Source organism: Python bivittatus, unplaced genomic scaffold, assembly GCF_059951505.1.
Source record: "Python bivittatus isolate LINGU-HERP-01145 unplaced genomic scaffold, Pbiv_v1 ctg000340_np1212, whole genome shotgun sequence".
NCBI lineage: Eukaryota > Metazoa > Chordata > Lepidosauria > Squamata > Pythonidae > Python > Python bivittatus.
The window spans coordinates 5,357,037-5,377,827 of NW_028277056.1; the positions used below are offsets into that span (position 1 = coordinate 5,357,037).

Here is a 20,791-nt window from a genome sequence, read left to right on the forward strand (position 1 = left end):
CACACATCTGGAAGACGGGAGACACTGCTGTCAGCTTTTGATTGCAAGCCACCCACGTTGCTTCCATGGCTTAAAGAGGGAGAAAACCAAATGCTGCCCCAAAAAGGCTTTCCTTCAACTGAGCATTAAAAAAAACAAAAAGCTGAGCTCTGCATTTTTCAAAAAAATCCCTCTTGTCACCTTGCCCAAGGATTACCCAGCCTGTGTGTCCAATGCACGATGCATGGCTCGCAGCGGGGAGCCCACTAACCACAATGAATTTATTTCCTGCACTCCCACCGCGGGCTCTGGGTAATCACATACAATCAGAGTCCTGGATCCACACGTAGCATTGATGTCCGGAGCGGTGATGAAGGGATCAAAGGAGGCAGCCCCATGCATTATGCGTGTCCAGCGCAGACGTACGCAAAGTGGAGTTTGCACTGCAAAGCAGGCACCTCCTGCGGGCAGAACCTGTCGCAATTCCCAGCATTCCTAGCCATGCTGGCCGTGGCTGATGGGAGCTAGAGTCGAGCAGGATCTGGAATCTACCTTATGGAAGACCTTTCCCGAGTTAAGTGGATTCTTCTATCAGAAGGTGTCCGGGACTGCACAATTAACACCCCACGTAAAAAGTGCAGATTCTCCCACTTTCTCACGCGACTTCCTCTCGGGTGCGGTGGGCAACTGGCAGCCCTCGGGCCACAGCCAGCCCTCAGTTTGACTCAGATGTTCTATTCAAGGGGCATCTGTGCTCACCTGTTGCACAGGGAGGGGAGAGGGAAAAAAGGGTGCCAGAAAGAGCCAGAGATGCCGGATGCAGTAAACCAGCGTTTCTCAATTCTTGGAGTTGAAGTCCACCCATCTTAAACTTGCTGAGGTTGAGAAACACTATGACTGCTCTTCTGGGGAGGGGCACGAAATTGGGGGGGGGGCTTCTTTATACAATAAGATCACATCTTTTTTTTTTCTTTGTACCTATCATTATGCAAGTACCTGAATGGTTAAGGGACTATTTAGCTATCCTCAGCCCCCACTACAAAATTCTGAATATACATTTAAATGCCCCGAACAAAAGCAAAGTGTTGGAAAAGCACAAAGCTGTATTTATGGAATGCAATTCTTCAGAATTAGGATTAGCTCAAGAAATACACAGAGAACTATTTTACACACCAGGCAAAACTCTCAGATAGATTATTGGGGCGGGGGGGGGAATACTATGAAATTCAGCACTGTGGCTTGTAAACCTGGTGAATTTTGTGATGAATGTATGCATGTGGCTAAGCCTAACCCTAAACCATGATTTATCAAACCAGGTTAGTATGATGTATGATCCCTGCCATGCACCTGAGCAGAAAACTTAAACATCCATCCATCCATCCATCCATCCATCCATCCAAGCCTTTATTACGGCTGATGATCAGATGTGCTTATTAAATATGTTTGGACACTGTATCTGAAGAACTTTTTGTACAAGTGAGTTTTAATGCTTACCCAACCCAAAACACAACTCTTTTTGCTTTCCAGCACAACTCAATGCAGCCAACGATGGGGAAATTAAGATTTTAGGGCAGCTCTTTCTCGGGGGGCGGGGGGGGGATTACACAATCTTTTAACCATAAACTAACCAAGCAGGCAGGTTTCAGGGAAACGCCTGGCCGTTACACATATGAACTTTCTCAATGCAGCCCCACAGTTTCTAACTGGCCTGGTTAAATGGGTTATGTGAATGGAGTCACTGGAACTGATTGCTGGACTGGGGAGGGGGAGATCCAGGTCCCCCCACCCCAGCAGGGAACTCACTGGGGGACTTTGGGCCAGTCGTTCTCTTTCTCTCGGGGCAACCTACCTAGCAGGGTTGTTGTAGAGCTAAAACGCTCTGCTTTTCTCCCGGGCTGGACTTCAAGGGACAGTTCCCCAGCGGGTGGCAGCGCAGGGCCGGGCAAGGTAGGGCTGGGCAGGGCGGCCGAGGCTGCGAGCTTTCCTCCCCAGCCCCCAAGCCATAAGCCCGGGCTCGCCAGGGCTGGGCAAGGCGGCGGCGGGGCGCCTTTGTTAGCGGATCGCCGAATGAATGAACCAGCCGGGCGCGGAAGGGAAGGGAAGGGAAAGGAAGGGGAAGGGACGACCCAGGCGGCTCGGGGAGGGCCGGCCGCGCATTGTTCCGAGGGATGGGGGCGAAGGGGGCCGGTCCGCCTCCGCGGAGGGTCGCAGCTGCTGCCGCCGCCCGCCCGCCCGGGGCGCGCCCTCCGTTCCCCCACGCGCCGGGCGACGCGGCCGCCCAGCATCTCGACCCGGCGCGGCGCGAGGAGCCGGCGCTGCCCCTCGCCCTGGGACTGAGGCAGGCAAGGAGCGCCGGGCAGGGCAGGGCAGGGCAGGGCAGGGCCGGGCTGGGCCAGGCCGACCCTCCTCCCGACCCCCGCCCGACCCCCGGGCGCGCCTCCCCGCCGCCCCCCGCCCCGGGCCCCTCGCCCGCCGCCGCCGCCGGGAGAAACTTCGCCGCCGGGCGAGCGAAAGGCGCGGCGATGCCGGAGGGCGGCGGGCGGGCGAAGCGGGCACCACGCGGCGCGCCCGAGACTCACCGGCGGCGGCTTCGCTTCACCTCCGTCGTCCCCCTCTGGCCCCGGCGGCACCGCAGCCGCCTCCGCCGAGCCCAGCGAGCCGGCCAGCCCAGCCCGGCCCGTCCTCCGCTCCCCGGCGGGTGGGTGGGTGGGCGGGCGCGCGCGCCCCTCTGCCGCCCCTCGGTAGCAACAGCCGGCGGGCGGGCGGGCGGGCGAGGCGGCGGCGAGCGGCGCGCCGGCTGCCTCTTACCTTTGCCCACCCTGGACCGCGGCAGCGCCCGCCTCCCTGGCCACTCACCCCGCCTCTCCCATTGGCTGCCGGGCATGTCCTGCACGGCTTCCCCACCCCCTTCTTTTCATATGCATGTTGCCAGGAGGGCGGGGGGCTCTTCCCCCACCCCCCGCAGAGGAGGGGTGGGGGCGCGCGAGCAGGGGAAGGGGCGCGGCCGGGCGCCCGCAGCCGACAGGCGGGCTGGGGAAAAGTTTAAGCCGTCGCCATCGCCACCATCGCCACCATCACAGAATTATTATGGTTATGGTTGGAGGTCCCAGCGTGGGACCCTCCCTCCCTTGCCTGGCATTTCGTATCAAATCTTGATATGAATTATCAAATTCTGCAACGTCCAAGGTCAGGTATTAATTCTACTTACAGGGCAAACGTATCCTCAAAGTGGTAAGGTTAGAAGAGGCGGAACAAAAAAGCCGATCGAAACACAGTTTGAAACGGGCAGAAAACACCATTTTCGGGGGCCAGAGGGAAGGAGCATCAGAATAGAAGCTCACCGGCCGAACCGAAAGCGAAAAACGTGGCTTAATGTTAAGCAGAAGTATGTTAACCAGCTTGCGCAGTAAGCTCAAAATAGAGGGTGAAGAATTGTAGCTGGAGCACCTGCAAGGTCAAAAAAGTCAAGATGGCGGCCAGAGCCACACAAAGCCCCGCTCTCTTACACGCCTTGCTTTATGCTGCGCCGTTCCAGCTGCCATTTTGACTTTTTTGACCAACCTCTGGGGAGGCCCATGAATGATAGGTCATTTCTGTTTTCTTGGGCTGAAGATAACAAGGTGAAGAGGAAACCACAGCAAACTTAAACAAGATGTGAAATATGAGTAACCATTTTGACTAACAGTAGAAGAAATCTCAAACTGATAGTTCAGTTTATATCAGAATACATTTCTTCTGATATAAACTACACTTTAAAAACAAAGGGAAAACAGAAATTATATTACTGAGAAGTAGGCCTGTCCCTCTATTTGGGAAACAGGAGTGAAATGGAAATTAATTATAAAAATCACAGGAGGAAGAGATTATTATTAATAATAATGTTAATATTAATAGCATCAGAATTGAAAAATATTACTAATAGAGAGAACTGCACTCAATAATAACACTATTAGTAATAATATTACTAATAAGTAGAACTGGAATTCAGATGATTACTCAGCTGAAATCTGAGTGTATATTATATATTAATTCTGTGACTTTTAGTCAGTTGGCCAATTAAACTGAAAGGAGAGCAGTTGTTTTCAAGAGACATAAACGCATCTCAAAAATGGTACATAAAGGTATATATCGCATTCTCATGGACAGTGTCAGCCGTAGAAGAGAACCACAGAATCATAGCAAGATAATGAGGCTGGTGAGTCCACTACAAGAATCCACATTAAAGCATCTCCACCAGAGAGACAAATGTCTAGCTAGCTTTGCTGGAGCACATCCAATGAACGGGATCTACCACCTCTCAAAATAATTGGTTGCGCTGCCGTATCATCCTTATTGTTAGAAAATGTCTCCTAAACATTCAGTAGGAATCTGTGTTCCAGTAACTTCCATCCATCATGCGACATCTTGCACTTTGGAATGAGAACTATCAAGCGTTGACCTACTACATGACCTTCTAGTTGAAGAGAGCGTTCAGATCCCTTCTCCACCTTCTCTTCCAAGGCTGAACATCTCCAGCTCCTTCAAGTGTCTCTTCAAAGGACTTAGTTGCCAGGCCCTGATCAGCCACATTGCTCTTCTCTGAACTTCTTCCCATTTCTCTGAATTCTTCTTAACGTCTGAGGCCCAGATCTGGATACAGGACTCATGGTGGCATCTGACTCATGGAAAATAAAATGGGAGGATTACCTTCCATGATTCGAAAGCTTCGTTTCTGTTGATGCAGCTTAAAATTGCTTCTGCGGTTTTAGAGCCGCATCACATGGGTGATACGTTCAGCTTGTTGTCCACTGTAACTTCAAGATCTTTTTCACAAATATTGTTACCAAGCAAAGTATCCTTCATCCTATACTTGTACATTTGGTCATTGTTTCCTATGTGAAGAACTTTGTTAAATTCATTTTCAGTCCATTTCTCTCACCATTCAAGATGATGATGATGATGGTTTATTAAATTATTATTAAAGATAGGTTTGGATTTTATTTCTGTCTTCTGGGTATTAACTATCTCACTCAATTCTATGTCATCATAGATTTGATAAGCATCCATCTACTTCTTCATCCAAATAAATAACAAAAAATGTTCATGGATAGAGGACCCAGGATCGAACATGGTGGCTCCCACTCAACCCTTCATTCCAGGTTGATGAGGAACCATTACTAAGCACTCTTTCAGTACAACTTTCAAGTCAGTTAGATACTCATTTAATTCTCAGGTCTTCCGGTCCACATTTAATTAACTTGCTAATCAGAATGTCATGGGGTATTTTGCCAAATGCTTTGCTGAAATCAAGATATATTATGCATACAGCATTCCCACGATCTACTTTGGAAATTACCTAATCAAAAGATGAGATAGTGTTACTCAGTCAGGAGGAGTCCTTGATAAACTCATGGGGATGTCTGATAATTGCCCTCTTGCTTTCAAGTTACTTACAGATAGGTTTATTTGTGATTTCCCTAGAATCTTCTTAGGTATCAATGTCAGATGGATCTGTAGTTCCTTATATCCCTCTTCTTCCCTTTTCTGAAGATCTGGACAGGTGCTGTCCTCCAGTCATCTGGCATTTCAAATATTATCCAGGACTTCTCAAAGATGAGACAGACCATCAGATAGTTCCTTCAGTAACTATAGAAAGTAAGGAAGATGACCTTCATGGAAGTATGCAGGAACTATTACCTAGGCAAACACCTCCCTAATTCATTGAACTATAAGGAGGAAGAGGTCCAACACAATCAGACTTGCAAGATTCTGTTATTAGAGCCTATCTTAATAAAAAATAGTTTTATCCTTCCTGTGGAGTTGATTTCCTGGTCTGGCCAACTTTGTGGGGCTGACAGTACCCCAGGGTACAATTTTACCTAGTCCTAGTGATTTAAACTTGTTCAAAGTAAATAATCTATGCTACAATGATGACGCTATTCTGATAGCTGTAAATATGAATGATCTGGAAGCTGTAATTAAAGTCAAGGGGCTCAGTGAAAAACTCGGACTAAGATTAAATATAAAGAAGACCAAGTTAATGACAACAGGTTCAGCAACCAGCCTTAACATTGACAATGAAGATATCAAAGTGGTGGAGAGCTTCTGCATTTTAGGATCAACCATCAACAGTAAAGGAACCAGCAGTCAAGAAATACACCACAGACTAGCACTTGATAGAGCAGCCATGAAGGCCTTGGAAAAGATATTCAGATGCTGGGATGAGTCTATACCTACAAAGATCTGAATAATGCAAGCCATAGTGTTCCCTGTGACACTCTACGGAAGCGAAAGTTGGACTTTGAAGAAGCAGGAGAGGAAGAATATTGACGCCTTTGAACTTTGGTGTTGGAGGAGACTCTTGAAGATACAAATAAATGGATCATCAAATAAGTCAAGTCCAAATTCTCAGTCAAAGCTCTAACAACCAGGCTCCATCTGTCCTATTTTGGACACATCCTGTGGAGACCCCGTTCCCTTGGGAAGTCCTTAATGCTTGGAAAAGTTGAAGGAAAGAGAAGAAGAGGACAACCAGCAGCAAGGTGGATGGATTCAATTACAACAGAAATGAATGTACCACTGAAAGTCCTAAAAGACCATGTTGAAGACAGATCATCCTGGAGAGAATCTCACAATGTGGTCATGAAGAGTTGACACTTTCTTGATGGCAGTCAATCAGTCCGTCAAAGTAAATAGGTGTTTTCTGACCATGCTTGTCTTAGCTTCGCTGCTCACGATTTTCTGGTGGGAAACCCACTTCCTCACTGGAGAATACTGACTATGCATTAGCATTATCCACTTAAAAAAAATCTGAGTCTGTTCATTACCCTTAACATGTTATAGCCCACTTAATTAATTAATTGATAACTGAATTCTTCGTTCACGGAATACTCTCCACAAAGCAGAGATTTGCAGATCGCTTCTCTCGATTCTGTTGGGCTGATAATATATAATTCTAAACAATGGGGTGTCATGATAGGACTGCAATAGCTAGGGAATTACAGAGAAGAGAAACGAGAGTTTCAACAGTCAAAAATGTACTGCTGTGTCAGGTCGAATCAGCCATATCTCTGGGTGGGTTGAGATATTCTGGAGGAGAAGACCTGGAGATGCCAAGTCCACGTGACACAGAACGTGGAAGCTGGAATCTTTGAAATGCACACACAAAGATCATCCCAAACAGCCCATCGAAGAAGACACAACAAATTACCCCATCAATAATCCTAATGTAGTTTTAGAGCTGACGTGGGTCAGCTCTAAACGAAAAAGATAACACACTTTTCAAAACATGCCATTTCATTGATATACATTGAATTAAAATCATTTTAATGCAAGCTGAAGGGTGTACAAAAAAGGGAAATAGCAATTAAACCTTTTTAAAAATGCCATTTTATTTATATACGTTGAATTTCAAAATATATTTTTTTAAAAAAATGGAAAACCAAGCACCCTGAAAACCGAGGACTAAGCAGTGTATCGCAGCATCAGCTTTGGTGGAATTCAGCCCACTTCATCAGTTGCACGAGAAGCGTCCTGGACGGTTTGTATCTCCGAGGGGTGGATGAGAGTTTCTCTCTGGAACCTTCCAGTTCCCTTCCTCCCTGTTTGAGAACTAAGGTTTTCTGACAACCTCGAAATCAGGCCCCCGGGCTTGGAGGCCTCCCTTCTCACCCTGCTGAGAAAGCTGATTGATCAGCCCTGCCAGCAATTCACAGCTTCTGACAGTTTTCCTTGCTAATTTGCCTCGGGGGACTCCTTGCTTTGTTTAGCTCCCCTTCACCCGCCTGGGGTGATGCAGAAGAACCAGGAATGGTGGCTTTGGAATTCAAGAGCAGGTTTGGTGGAAGGAGAGATGGTCACTAGAGCCTAGAGTAGCCAGAAATCAGGAGGAGCCCGTTGTCTAAGTTCAGTAGTTACCTGTTCATTCAGAGATAATAGGGTTTTTTTTTGGGGGGGGGGGTATGCTTTGTTTTAAATAAAATACTGTAAAGGATTATAATAAACTTTTAAAAAAGAAATGATAAAACAAGCACAGACCTCTTACAAGAGGGAAATGAATCCATATCTCTATCTATATTTGTATATCTGTACATGCTGTGTTATTGCTAAATTAAGTTTGAACTTTTTTTAAAAAAAAGAAGTCCGGTAGCCCCTTTTCCCACGAATGCATTTTATTAATCGGCAGAAGTTTGTAAGAAATTCTAACCAGACTCCTTTAATTTATGGACAGATTTTGTATTGGAAGGAGAGGAGAGGAAGGAAGGAAGGAAGGAAGGAAGGAAGGAAGGAAGGAAGGAAGGAAGGAAGGAAGGAAGGAAGGAAGGAAGGAAGGAAGGAAGGAAGGAAGGAAGGAAGGAAGGATGGGATGATAGGGAGGGAGATGAAGGAAGGAAGGAAGGAAGGAAGGAAGGAAGGAAGGAAGGAAGGAAGGAAGGAAGGAAGGAAGGAAGGAAGGAAGGAAGGGATGATAGGGAGGGAGATGAAGGAAGGAAGGGAAGGAAGGAAGGGGAAGGAAAGGAAAGGAAAGGAAAGGAAAGGAAAGGAAAGGAAAGGAAAGGAAAAGGTCCCTGTGGACAGTTGTTTTACAGAGACACACATCTCTAAAACCCTCCTGGGATCTTGATTTCGGCTTCGAATGTTGTGGGAATCCATTCATTTACAAACTACTCATATTCGCACACCTTCCCAAACCACCAAAATTGTGCTGATGAAATGGGTCAAAAATATATTTCAGCACTTGGACTGTTTTTTAAAGCACTAAAACACAGCCTAATAAAGCACCTGTCTTCCCTTCCACTCAGGCCCTCACCCCCCCTCCAAAAGTTACAAAGAAAAGCTCCCCCCCTCCTGACTGGGGCTTTGCCCTCTTTGGTGACCTCTCTCTTCTCCACATCACTCTCCAGAAATGTGCATTTGTGGGTCTGCGGGGGTGTGTGTGTGTGTGTGCACGTGTGCATTTTAAAAAAGCGGAAAGCTGCTTTTTTTCTATTTTCTAATCCACATTTCTACTACTTTTCTCCTTTTGCAATTCTTCTATTTCCCATACCTTCACTGTAATCTTTTTTTTCTTTCGTCTTTTAATTTGTACATTAGGAAAAATAAAAATAATTGAACGAAAAAGCGGAAAGCTGGTTCCGTCCAGGTATCTTGTGCGAACCCGTTGGGATTCCCTGGTCACCTATAAATGTTCTGGGATTTTATGCGTACGAAGTTTATTTTGCTTTGTTTTTGATTTATCGTCCACCTCCCTCACTGCATCTTCTTTTCAAATAAGTGCCTACCTTGATCAGCTGCAGAAAAGCAAGAGAGGAAGGGGGTAGATCTCCACCTTTTGCTTGCAAGCGCCCTCGAGGCATCTGGATGGCCATCGCGAGAAACAAAATGCTGGATTAAAACAGACCTTGATTTGATCCCGCAAGCCTGGCCCTTACGTGGCCCTGCTTCCAAACCAAGCTGTCTCATCGATGATTTAAAAGAGGAAACCCCAAAGAACTGAATTGATAACGGTTTCCTGTCTGGTCATCTTTAAGCATTGATTACTCGCCAGAGGTGATTCGATGAACGGGCATCTAATAGGCCAACTCTAATGGACCATGCGTCATTTCAATCGAAACCGTCCATCGGTCTAAAATGGGCCTTCTGGAGCATCACCATGGTTAGGGCTCTGTGGGTCAAGGCCGGGATCCATCATAAAGGGCCGCTCCTAACCTCCAGGGCTTTCTTCTCTGAATGCCCCCAGAGAAGACCATGAATTTGGAGAGAAGAGGATTGTCACTGGCTGGCTGGGGAATTCTGGGAGTTGAAGTCCACACTTCTTGAAGCTGCCAAGGTTGAGAAACACTGCTCTATATCTATTTGTTCGGCCCTTATTTTGGGAGCCAGCTTCTAAAGAGTTGTTGGAAACCAGAAGCAAAGAAAAATAAATGTCCTCCTCTTTGGGTTCAAATCATCGTGGAACTCAGTTCTGCCTAGGCTCAGAAGCCGAGTGGAGTCATTTCTACGGTAGTTCATGCTTGGATGGGAGACCACCAGGAAGTCCCTGGCTTATAGGCTAGATCGGGAACTGGAAAAGGGTTGCGAAAGAAACTGCCGGCAAACCACTTCTGCATCGCGGTCAAGAGAACCACAGGGATGAGTCCATGCAGTCATGAATAATCAAGAGCAATGAGATCATGTTTTTCTTGTTCCTTGGTAAAAGGGCCTGGCAGCGGGTGGGGGGCACCTAGAAGAACGGTCCTGAAGCTGGATCAGGTCAAGGCCCCGTCCAGCACAGCCTGGTGGGTCACAACTCCCAAACCCAGGCAGGCAGGCAGCCCCCTTTTTCTAACTCAGCTGCCCCCCCAACCTGTATTCAGAGCTTTGACTCCAATGTAGCCAGGAGTCATGGATCCTCACAGCTGTTGACAGACCGATCCACTATGAATTGATCTGGTCCCCTTTTAAAACCAGTCTCAGTTGAGGATCATCACCACATCCAGTGGCAGTGAGTTCCACAAGTGCGCTAGGTATCTTATGAAACCTTCTTCCTTTCTCTCGTCCTCAATCTCTGCACAAAGAAGGCCTTTGCACAACTCCATCTGGTGTGCCAGCTGCACCATTTCCTAGATCGGGGGGCTCTTCAGACAGTCACTCAACCCCAGGTCATCTGGTAACTTGACTACTGCAATGTGTTCTACATGGGGCTGCCCTTCAAGACCACCCAGAAGCCTCAACTGGCCCAGAATGTGGCAGAGCGAGCAGCGGCAGGCATGCCTCAGTATACCCATGTAATACCTTTGCTTCGCGAGCTGCACTGGTTGCCAGTTTGCTTCCAGTTGCAATTCCAGGTGCTGGTGGTCACCACTAAAGCCCTCCGTGGCATCGGCACTTGGTCACTTGAGGGTCACCTGTCTCCCACAGCATCTGCCTGGCCGATTCGACCCTACAGGGTTGGCACATTCTGGGTTCCTTCAATGAAACAATGTCATCTATTGGGACACCAGAAGTGCGCCTTCTCCGTAGCAGCCCCTGCCCCCTGGAACAAGGTTCCCCCCGAGATCCAGACGGCCCCCACTCTGCTGGTGTTCAGAAGAGCCGTGAAGACCTGGCTCTTCACCCGGGACTTCAGTGAGGGAGAGGGAAACCCTTCGCTTCATTGTCCTTCCATCTTTCATCTTTATCTTTTATGTCTTATTGATTTGATTGCAATTTCTTTGTTGATTGTTGCGAGCCACCCAGAGCAATTGAGAGTTGGGCAGCATGCAATTTTAATAAATGATTATTATAATTATTTCCAACCTTCCACTGGGTTGGGGGGAAAAAAAGGATATCTTAATCATATTGACGCTGCTCTTTTTTCCCCCTTTGCTGGAAGTCGTTTTGCTATTCAGCAGTTTTTGCTTTGCCACCAGAATTCGGATTTATTTGTTTTGCTTTTTTGGTAACCATCTCTAGGGGGGGATTCCCACAGAGAGTGGCTTTCTGGGCTGGTAAACTAAGCTGCGTCAACCCTGGTCAGTACTTTTATGGGAGCCCCCCCCCCCCCCAGGTTAATACTAGGCTTGAAGACTAAACTGAGAAAAAAGCAATCTTTTGTCAGGCTGACAAGGAAGCTGCGTGGACTTGCCCCAAGTTAGCAGGAGGTGAGTTCAGCTAAAGAGAATTTAACCTTTTCCTTTAATGGATTCATGGAGTCTAGGCCAGGGTTTCTCAACCTTGACAACTTTATGATGGGTGGACTTCAACTTCCAGGATTCCCCAGCCAGCAACAGTGGACTTCAACTCCCAGCATGCTGGCTGGGGAATTCTGGGAGTTGAAGTCCACCCATCATAAAGTCGCTAAGGTTAAGAAACACCGTTCCAGGGGAAAAGGCAGAGAAGTTCCAAAAGGTCTGTCCTCTCTAGTTTAAAAACTCCTTTGGATGCCTCAACTTTTTCAACCGAGAAAATATGTTCCAATATTTTTCTTCGCATCCGGTAAAGCCGAGAGCTCCATTCCAGTTACCAGGCCGCTCCGACATTCGGGGCTGCAAAAACCGCATGGGGAAGGCTTCTAACGGAAACCACCCGTGGGGATTGCAAAGCCAGACAAGCAGAATCTTTTAAGAAATGCAAATGATCCATCGCCTCCCTTTTCTGCAGAGCAGTCAGAAAAGCTGCGAGAGAGGAAGTGCAATTAATCACTGCGTCTAAGACTGGACAATCTGCTCAGTTGTATCAAATGGTGTAGAAATCTGCAGATGCTCAGAGGGGAAAACGAAAGGCGCGCCCGGGCGTCCGCAATGGCAATCCTGTGGGTGCGTTCCTCTGAAGAAATGCTGTTGGACTGAAGGAAGCGGCGACTGGATCGTGGTTTGAACCAGCTAAAGTGGATCTCCGCTGGAGGGTGATTTGGAAAAACATGAGCCGCATCAGGACGATTAATCTGGGGAATTTTGATGCTGGGGTACTCTGGCTCCAGCGATAATCAAAGGGCTAATCGCCCAGCGAACAAAACAGAATTAGGGTTATGACGTCTCTCATAACATTTTCTGTAAGCCGGACGTGATCCTCTGACATCCTCTTTTCTCTATTAGCAATCCCCCTTTTGGATTCAGGTAAAACCCGGCCTGGATTCTGTGAACCCGGAATAGGATAGGGGCCACCACCGAAAGGCCCCGCAGGATACCAAGCAATAAATGATGAAAGCAGAGAGAGAAACGATAGGTTAAAAAAATGCAGAACCAGCAGCCTCTGCAAGGGGGCAAGGCAAAAAAAATTCACGACAGCAGTCACGATGGCAGGACTGAAGCCCTGCCTTTTTTGAACATGGGTATAAAGAGGCGGGGCTTCAGTTGTGCAGCCCCGCTGCCAACTTTCCTTTTCTGACTCCCCCCAACTTGCCGACCTTGGCGTGCAGGGAGAGCAAAGGACCCGATGCGGGTGATGTCATCTTCACCCAGAGGAAGCCCCTGACGTATTTGCATCCAATGTGATGACGTCATTGCACACACCCGCCCGTTGCACGAAGATGTCATGAGGCACGTGTCATTGTGAGCTCATGGTGGCTCGTTGCAGGCGCTATTAATTTAGCACCCTCCATTCCAGACAGCTGCTTCTGAAATGGGACAGAGAAGCCAAAGGAATAAGACACACACACACACACACACACACAAACCCCACTATTTCATTGCTCGCTTTTGAAATAAAGATGTTCTCTGTCTGGGGAAAATGCCTTCTGGCTCCAGAATCAAACACAGAGCCTGTCCGCAGCTTTCAATCCGGATGCGTGAATTTATCACCTCAACCTCGAGGTTTAATATTTTCAGAAGTTTATATTCTGTCTCAGTCAGATGGGAACTGAGTTCTGGACAAAGAAAATGCGCTTCCGATCCAAAGACTTATTGTTCAGCATCAGAAACGCCAAGACGGGGCTCCAGTTATTCACCGGCTTGCAGAATTGATCAATATAGATCGGCCATGGATGGCTGCAATGAATCAGGGCCTCAATTTATCGATATCTGTGTGTCTGTAAATATATATTTTGTCCGCTTGTATGTTTTTGTTCCTTTTTTTCCCCAGATTTTTGTCTGCTTTTATAACTTTGTGTATTCTGTTTCTTTGTTTTTTGTATCTAGTTCATTAAAAACAACTATTTGAAAAAAATTATGATGCATGAATTTCCCTGCTCTTTGGTACCTTTTACCACAGAAATCCCACTTTTTGAATTAACGTACAAAATTGGTGAAACAGGGTTAATTTCATTAATATAAAACAGGTGGAAAAAATAAAGAAAAAAGAAGAAAGTGATTGTGAAATAGAGAATTCCCCAATCTTCAACTACATTGCTCAAAATTTTTCCAGAAGTGTATAGAGGGGGTCAAAAAAGTCAAAATGGCAACCACGATGACACAATTGAAGCCCTGCCCCTTTTTATATATATTGCATATTTGCAGCTGCCATTTTGACTTTTTTGACCCCCATGGATATCCTTGCCTTCTTCATCACCCTTTTGTTGAAGAAAAAAACCTTATTAGAAAGTCGACCATTTCTATCAATCATCCTTTGCTGCAAATCCAGCAGCGATGTCCGCAGGGCGTGGTCAAAAAAGTCAAGATGTTGGCAGGGGTGCCCTTGAAGCTCCGCCCCTCCGCCCCATCGCCGCCATCTTGACTTATTTGACCATACCCTGTGGACATCCTTGAAATCCAGAGTTGTACATTGATTCAACTCCACCTCCCCAAAAAGCCATGGGTATCTTGATAGATTCCAAATCCAGGGATACAGCCCAGAAGAGCACATTAATCTTTTGCACGCGGCTTCTCTCTCGATAATTGTGCTGAAATTACGTTATCCTTACTTCCTAAAGATTACAAGCATCACTCGGAGCCAGACTAAAAATAGCATACGAACATCTGCAGAGAGAGGGAGAAAATAGGTACCCATCTTCGGCTTTGCTTCTTCTCTTGTCCTCCAAACACACACACACGGACACACTCACTCACACACACTCAGAGGAGATCCAAAACAAGCTGGCGGGCAGGTCCTGCTCTTCAGATTGCGCCAACCCTAGCTGTCTGCTAAGCGTCCGATATGTTCTGTGGTTCGTGGGGTGCAAAATGAAGCTGAACGGTGGGTCGTCCAGCCTGCTTCCCACTTCGGCTACAGTCCAGGATTCTTCGGCCCCTTGCAAAACTGAAGGCTTGCTCTGGCACACATTTTTAGGAGGGCAGAAGTGATTTCCTTGCAGGCGCTTCCTGGGGGACGGTATGGCAGCATCGCCAGGCCAACTCTCCAGCCGATGAACGCAAGGTCCGCTCTTGCTCGAAGCAGCGAGGCTCTGAAGGGAAGCTGCAGGCGGAGAACCCGGAGTTATGTCGTGGAGATGTTCCAAATGAGCAGGGCACGCCTGACAAGAGTTGGCCTAACCCAGCACTGCGCAGGAGAGCCAGTCCAACCCAAGAACAACCACACAAAAGTGGGTGCAGGGTCGTTGTGGTCTTTTTAATGCCTCTTTTCAAGATGAAGTTTATTAAATAGCAACAGTCCAGAATCTGGGGGGAAAAAATGTTCCCGAGAGCCAGCCTGCAACTCTGTAAAACGTCTGCATCGTTTTTCTGGAATGTTCTGCAATGTTTTTTTTAACTCCTCGGTCTAGACTTCTCACTCAGGGTTTCTTGGTGGTCTCCCATCCAAGTCACACACTCCCTCTCCCCCCTTCTCTCTCTCACAGGCACACAGACCCAGCTTTTCCAAGACTGGCAAGATGCTGCTATCTTCTTGTGTTAACAACACTTCCTCGGATTCATACTATAAAAAAACTGAAGCTCCATTCCTGGTGACGTTGCAAAGAAGTCTGTGTTGTCTTATTCTGGCTTATTTTGGCAAGAAAACAGAAGTAGCTTACTACTGTCTTCTTCCAAGATGCTTTCCCAACTTTTCCAACCTGCATTCCTGGCCTCTCCAGGTGGTCTCCCATCCAAGCGCTGACAACTCCCATCCCCATCAGCTTTGTGGCCACTGACCCGGGCCAATGGGAATCCAGGGCAGAGCAGTTCTCCTGTTTTCTTTGCTCCTTCTACCTTTTGCTCAACATTGCTCGTTGCCGAGCGAGCTCTCTGTGCGGAGTTTGACTCAGCGGTGAGTCACTTCAAGTGTGATTTCGCACCATAGTTGTGAACAGACACTGTTTGCTGGGCGTGCTATTTTTTATAGGAGGGGGAGCATTCCTCCTGGCCTCCCTGCCTTCAAAACTGTCAGTTGCGTAACAAAGCTGTTGTTGGAAGTGCGACATGAATGGACAGAGCGAGCCGGCTGGCAGAGGCAAACAGATTGGCCAGCGAGGGCGAGACTTGACTGGCCTCTCCCGGCGATGGCCTCACAGGCTGGATTCTTGGGCAACATCTGTAGCCCCTTCATCACAGATTTCATAAAAAGCTTTTGGGGTCCGAATATCTTGGGGGCAGGTGGTTGGCTCTCAGTGCTCTCTTTAGCAACAGAAACGCAGTTTGGCAACAGCAACGAATAAAATTAAGAAAAATAAGACCGAGATGAACCCTGAGGACTAGGAACATGGAATCCTTGAGCGGGAATTGTCAGCCTAAGAATGTGTCCCTTCTAATCTAATGTTGAGGTTCTTGTCCTTCTAACAAGAAATACTGTATTCGATTCAAGGAAAAAAACTCTTGCTTTAATCAATGCATCTCTATACCCCAGAAGCAGCTTTGTTAGAAGCAGGGATGGTCAAACTCCTGCAGCTTTGCTCTGATGGAGAGAGGATGAAGCCGTTACATTTCTTCAAAACTCAAAAAGGGATGGTGAGAAGCAAAAAGGGCTGGCAGAGGACTAGGGCGGGGGCTTGGCTGAATCTGTTGTGCCGCACAGCAGGGGTGTTTCATGCTCTCCTCTCTTGATTAATCTCCAGCCGCTTTGGGGAGGCAGAGCTGGCATTTGAGAAGACGCTGAGATGGGGCACCTCAATGGCCTTTTTGATTGATTATGTGGCAACAAGTCATTGTTGACACTTAGCGACCACATAGATCAGTGTTTCCCAACCGTGGCAACTTGAAGACGTGTGGACTTCAACTCCCAGAATTCCCCAGTCAGCACTGGCTGGGGAATTCTGGGAGTTGAAGTCCACACGTCTTCAAGTTGCCACGGTTGGGAAACACTGACATAGGTATTCTCCATAACCATCTGTCCCCAGCTTGGTCCTTCAGGCAGGGCGGGTTCTAGGTCTAGACAACCAAAGCCAGCGTTTCTCAACCATGGCAACTTGAAGATGCATGGACTTCTTCAAGTTGCCAAGTTTGAGAAACACTCACCTAGGCAGTTGCCTAGGCACCAAATTTTAGGGGGCACTGAAATTGAAAAGACTTCCAAAATATACCATATGAATATCCAACCTGATCATCTTTCCTTGTTGCTTTAGAATTTTCTCTTTCAGAAATACTAATCCCCAAAGTCGGCCAAGTGGTAGTGAACCACACATTAACCAGATGTCCCATGTCATGGAAAAGAAATTATTATTGCAGCTGTGGACCTCCAGAAGCTGATAATACTACTGAAGCAAGGCCACAGTCTGATGGGAAGGTCCTGAGTGAGCAAGTAGCAGGACGTTCAGTGCATTGAAATTATACCTGGAAAAGTGGTAATGGCCCACTTGAGGGTTAAATAACATTTTGCAGAATTGTTGCCATAGGACAACAATGAGTGTTGATGTAATTAAAATGACCTATGGTGATTTACTGTAAATAGGGTGAATATGTCCAAGAAAAGAAAAAAAATTGGCCAGGGCTAAACATTGTAATGTAAAACTCCAAAACTCAAAGAAAAAAAGAAACAAGAAAGCGCCTTTTTGATATTCCTAAGAAAATGGGAAGATGAACCAAACCATAAAGGGTGCCAGAATATGACTTTGCCTGGAGCGCCAAAACATCTGGAGTTGACCCTGCTTCAGGTCTTACAACGGTGCCCCCATCATCACTGTAACTGAGTCCCTTCACCTTGCTGATGGTCATCCTCTTCTTCTCTTTCCTTCCACTTTTCCCAGCCTTATGGAGTTCTCCAGGGAGCTGGGGTTTTGGATTGATTGATTAAATGCCATCAAACTGATGTCAGCTCTTAGCAACCACATAGATAGATTTTCTCCAGGAGGATCTATCCGCAGCCTGGTCCTTCAGGTCTTCCAAAAGTGCCCCCATCGGTGCTGTAACTGAGTCCCTCCACCTTGCTGCTGGTCCTCCTCTTCTTCTTTCCTTCCACCTTTCCCAACATTGCAGCCTTCTCCAGAGAGCTAGGTCTTCTCATAATGTATCCCAACTAGGATAATTTGAGCCTGGTCATGTAATGGCATGTGGGAATGACCTTGGGAGACAGGAGGAAGAGCCACAGACTAGACAACAGTCGGATAAGAGGCAGCTTAGCCCACAGAAGGAAAAGGGGGTGTAGCAAACATCTCAGAAGGGACCCCCCTTAGTTTCTTGGACTGTAAAGGCAAGGAGGAAGATATGTCCTTTCAGACTTGCAACACTCTGTTAATGTAACCTTGCAATAAAGTTAGAGCTAATACTTCTGGGTGTGCTTCTTGTCTGGACTACCTCATAAGGCTGACAGGTCATTTGTGCCTTGAGGGAGAACTCTGGGTTGATTTGTTTGATGACCCATCGGTTTGTTTCTTGGCTGTCCTCGGTGTTCTCAGGAGTCTTCTCCAACCCCAAAGTTCAAAAGCGTCAATACTCTTCTTATCTTGTTTCTTCGAAGTCCAACTTTCTCTTCCATGGAGCGTCACAGGGAATCCTATGGCTTGCACGATTCTGATCTTTGTAGGGATAGACCCAAAGCCCTAATGGGTTGCACAACAAAAAATAAAATGCTATCTGTTTGCTAAACAACAGGGCCAGAGGAATTCAAGGATTTACAGGAGACCGGATTTGTTTCCAGAGGAAGTCAAGAAGGCTCCTTCCAAAACCATTTCCTCCCTCCCAAATGTTGATTTGATTGGCCAGGTACATATACGGCCTGTCCTCCAGGAATTTAAGGCAGTTAAAGGGGAGCCTCCCTTCATTTGACCCACACACCAACAACAACCCTGTGAGGTAGGTCGGGTTAAAAGACAGGGCCTGGCCCCAAATCCCCAAGGAGACTCTGTGGTTAAGGGGAGACCAAAATCTAGGTTTCTTCTGGTCCAACGTCTCGTGTGAGATCAAGAATCCTGAGTCCTAACTGGTATTTTGGAATCTGAGCATATTTTCGGGGGGGGGGGGGGCGGGAACTGTCGCAAAACACTTCTGTAACCCTGTCGAGAAAACAGATTAACAGCACGAGTCAAGCTTGACACTGAAATGTTTAGCTTTCAATCAGTTTCAGGCATTTTATCGAGCTGCTTTTACAAGATTTACACAAGATATTAGTCAACGGCAGCCTCTGACCAATTCCGACTGGGATGAGAAATTAAACGGGGTTGGGATAGATGGGAAACCAGAAGAAAATCCCAGGGATGAACTTGGAAGTCAGGGAAAAATATATATATATTGGAAGCCATGCTAGTTTTGCTGCTAAATAATCAGTATGAACATGTCTGGGAAACTGCCAGGAGTGGATTTGAATGAAGGGAGACTTTAAGGCAGTGTTTCTCAACCTCAGCAACTTTAAGATGTGTGGACTTCTTTAAGATGTGTGGACAACTTTAAGATGTGTGGACTTCAACTCCCAGAATTCCCCAGCCAGCCATGCTGGCTGGGGAATTCTGGGAGTTGAAGTCCACACATCTTAAAGTTGCTGAGGTTGAGAAACACTGCTTTAAGGAAATAGGCAATCAGAAAAATTAAAGAAAATCTCTACTGCCCTCTTGTGGGAAACATGGGGTATAAATAAATAAAATGAATTTTTAAAAAGTTTTGCACAGGTACAAGTAGGTCTCGATTACTGGGGTTAATGAATCCCATGAAACGGTCTCATTATTCAGATTTGCATTATTCAAAGTGATATTTCTATAGAAAATAGGGTGATGGGTTCCAGCTCGATAGAAATAGACAATAAAAAAACTTAAACATCAATTTTGATATGTATATTAAAGAAATATGACAGTAAAGGATAAATAGAATGTACTTATAATTTAAATTTATGGTTAACAAAGTCACAGCAAAATAAAACTAAAAAAATTCTAAATATCCTTCCTAAAGGAAAGCTGGGGAATTCTGGGAGTTGAAGTGCACATACCTTCAAGTCGGCAAGGTTGAGAAACACCACTCTATAGTTTAAGACGGGCAAGTAAAAACAATTCTGGTAAAAATGAACTGTCTGATATTGCAATAATTGTTCTCAGTCTTGCAATCTGTTTTTTGAAAAAAGAAAACAGATCTTTAGGCCGCTCGGCTTATAATTGGACTTTTAAAGCTGTGCCAAACATTTTCAGTTTTGTGTAAGAATCCTGGCTGGGGAATTCTGGGAGTTGAAGTCCACATATCTAAAAGCTGCTGAGGTTAAGAAACACTGCTATCGACGGTCATCCATATCGGTGTGGAATTCCTACGGTTGGTATTCCAGTATTTAAGGATAACTGCATAAATCTAGACGGGCCTCATTTATATGTTAAACTTGCCTCATAGGCCTATTTAAAAATATGATTATTCAAATCTATGCAAAATAAGCTTCTTCAAGGTGAGTTTGACTCTTGCTGGCTTCATGTCCATGTTCCTCCTTAGCAACATTCTTGGCTGTGTTGAATGTTTGATGGTTGCTCCGTCATTTTTCCCGGCTAAAATACTATGGTTGCTTAAATTGTACAATTATTGCTAAGTGGGCCACTGATAAACAGTTGCAAAATGCCCTGAATTATTTTACGAGAAGGGTTTCAAACTTTGAGCTGAATACTTAATACTAAACTCTCTTCTGTATTGTTATTTAGTGTTATTTAAAAATGTTGAAAGGGAGAAAAAAGGAAAAAGGAGAAAGAAAAAAGAAAAAAGAAAAGATGCTGCTTGGGATAAAGTAAGTAAATATTTAATTTCTAACTTCCCTTCTTCATACTCTGACTGGTTTACAGTGTTTATAAACATTTCAACCACCGTTTCGCCATTTCGCCTGTCGAAGAGGGCAGAACGTGGAATAGCGTGACGTTTGTTCGTGTGACTTCAGGAAAAAAAACTCATTAAGGATAAACTCTCAGAGCTGGAGAGGAGGATGCGAGGAGGATCTCCATGTCATAATTTGATTTTTTTTTTCTTTTTAAAAGCAGCAATGGTGTAGAAGAGAGGAAAACGAGGACTGAAGCAGAAAGGGGTAATTTATTTCAGGGGTTCAGGCTGCCCCTAGAAACCTTTATTTCTCAAGCCAGCAAAATCCTACCTTGATATATTAAACTCACCTTGCACCA

General features: G+C 46.2%; 1 protein-coding gene across 1 annotated transcript in view; it reads right to left on the bottom strand.

Moving 5' to 3' along the window:
* Window positions 1–2,698, bottom strand: part of PAK1 (p21 (RAC1) activated kinase 1) — an 82,078-nt gene extending 79,380 nt beyond the window's left edge. Inside the window, exon 1 of the mRNA XM_088140475.1 lies at window positions 2,559–2,698. The gene's annotated coding sequence lies outside the window, so the exon portion shown is untranslated. The remainder of the gene's footprint in view (window positions 1–2,558) is intronic.
* Window positions 2,699–20,791: the final 18,093 nt, after the last annotated feature.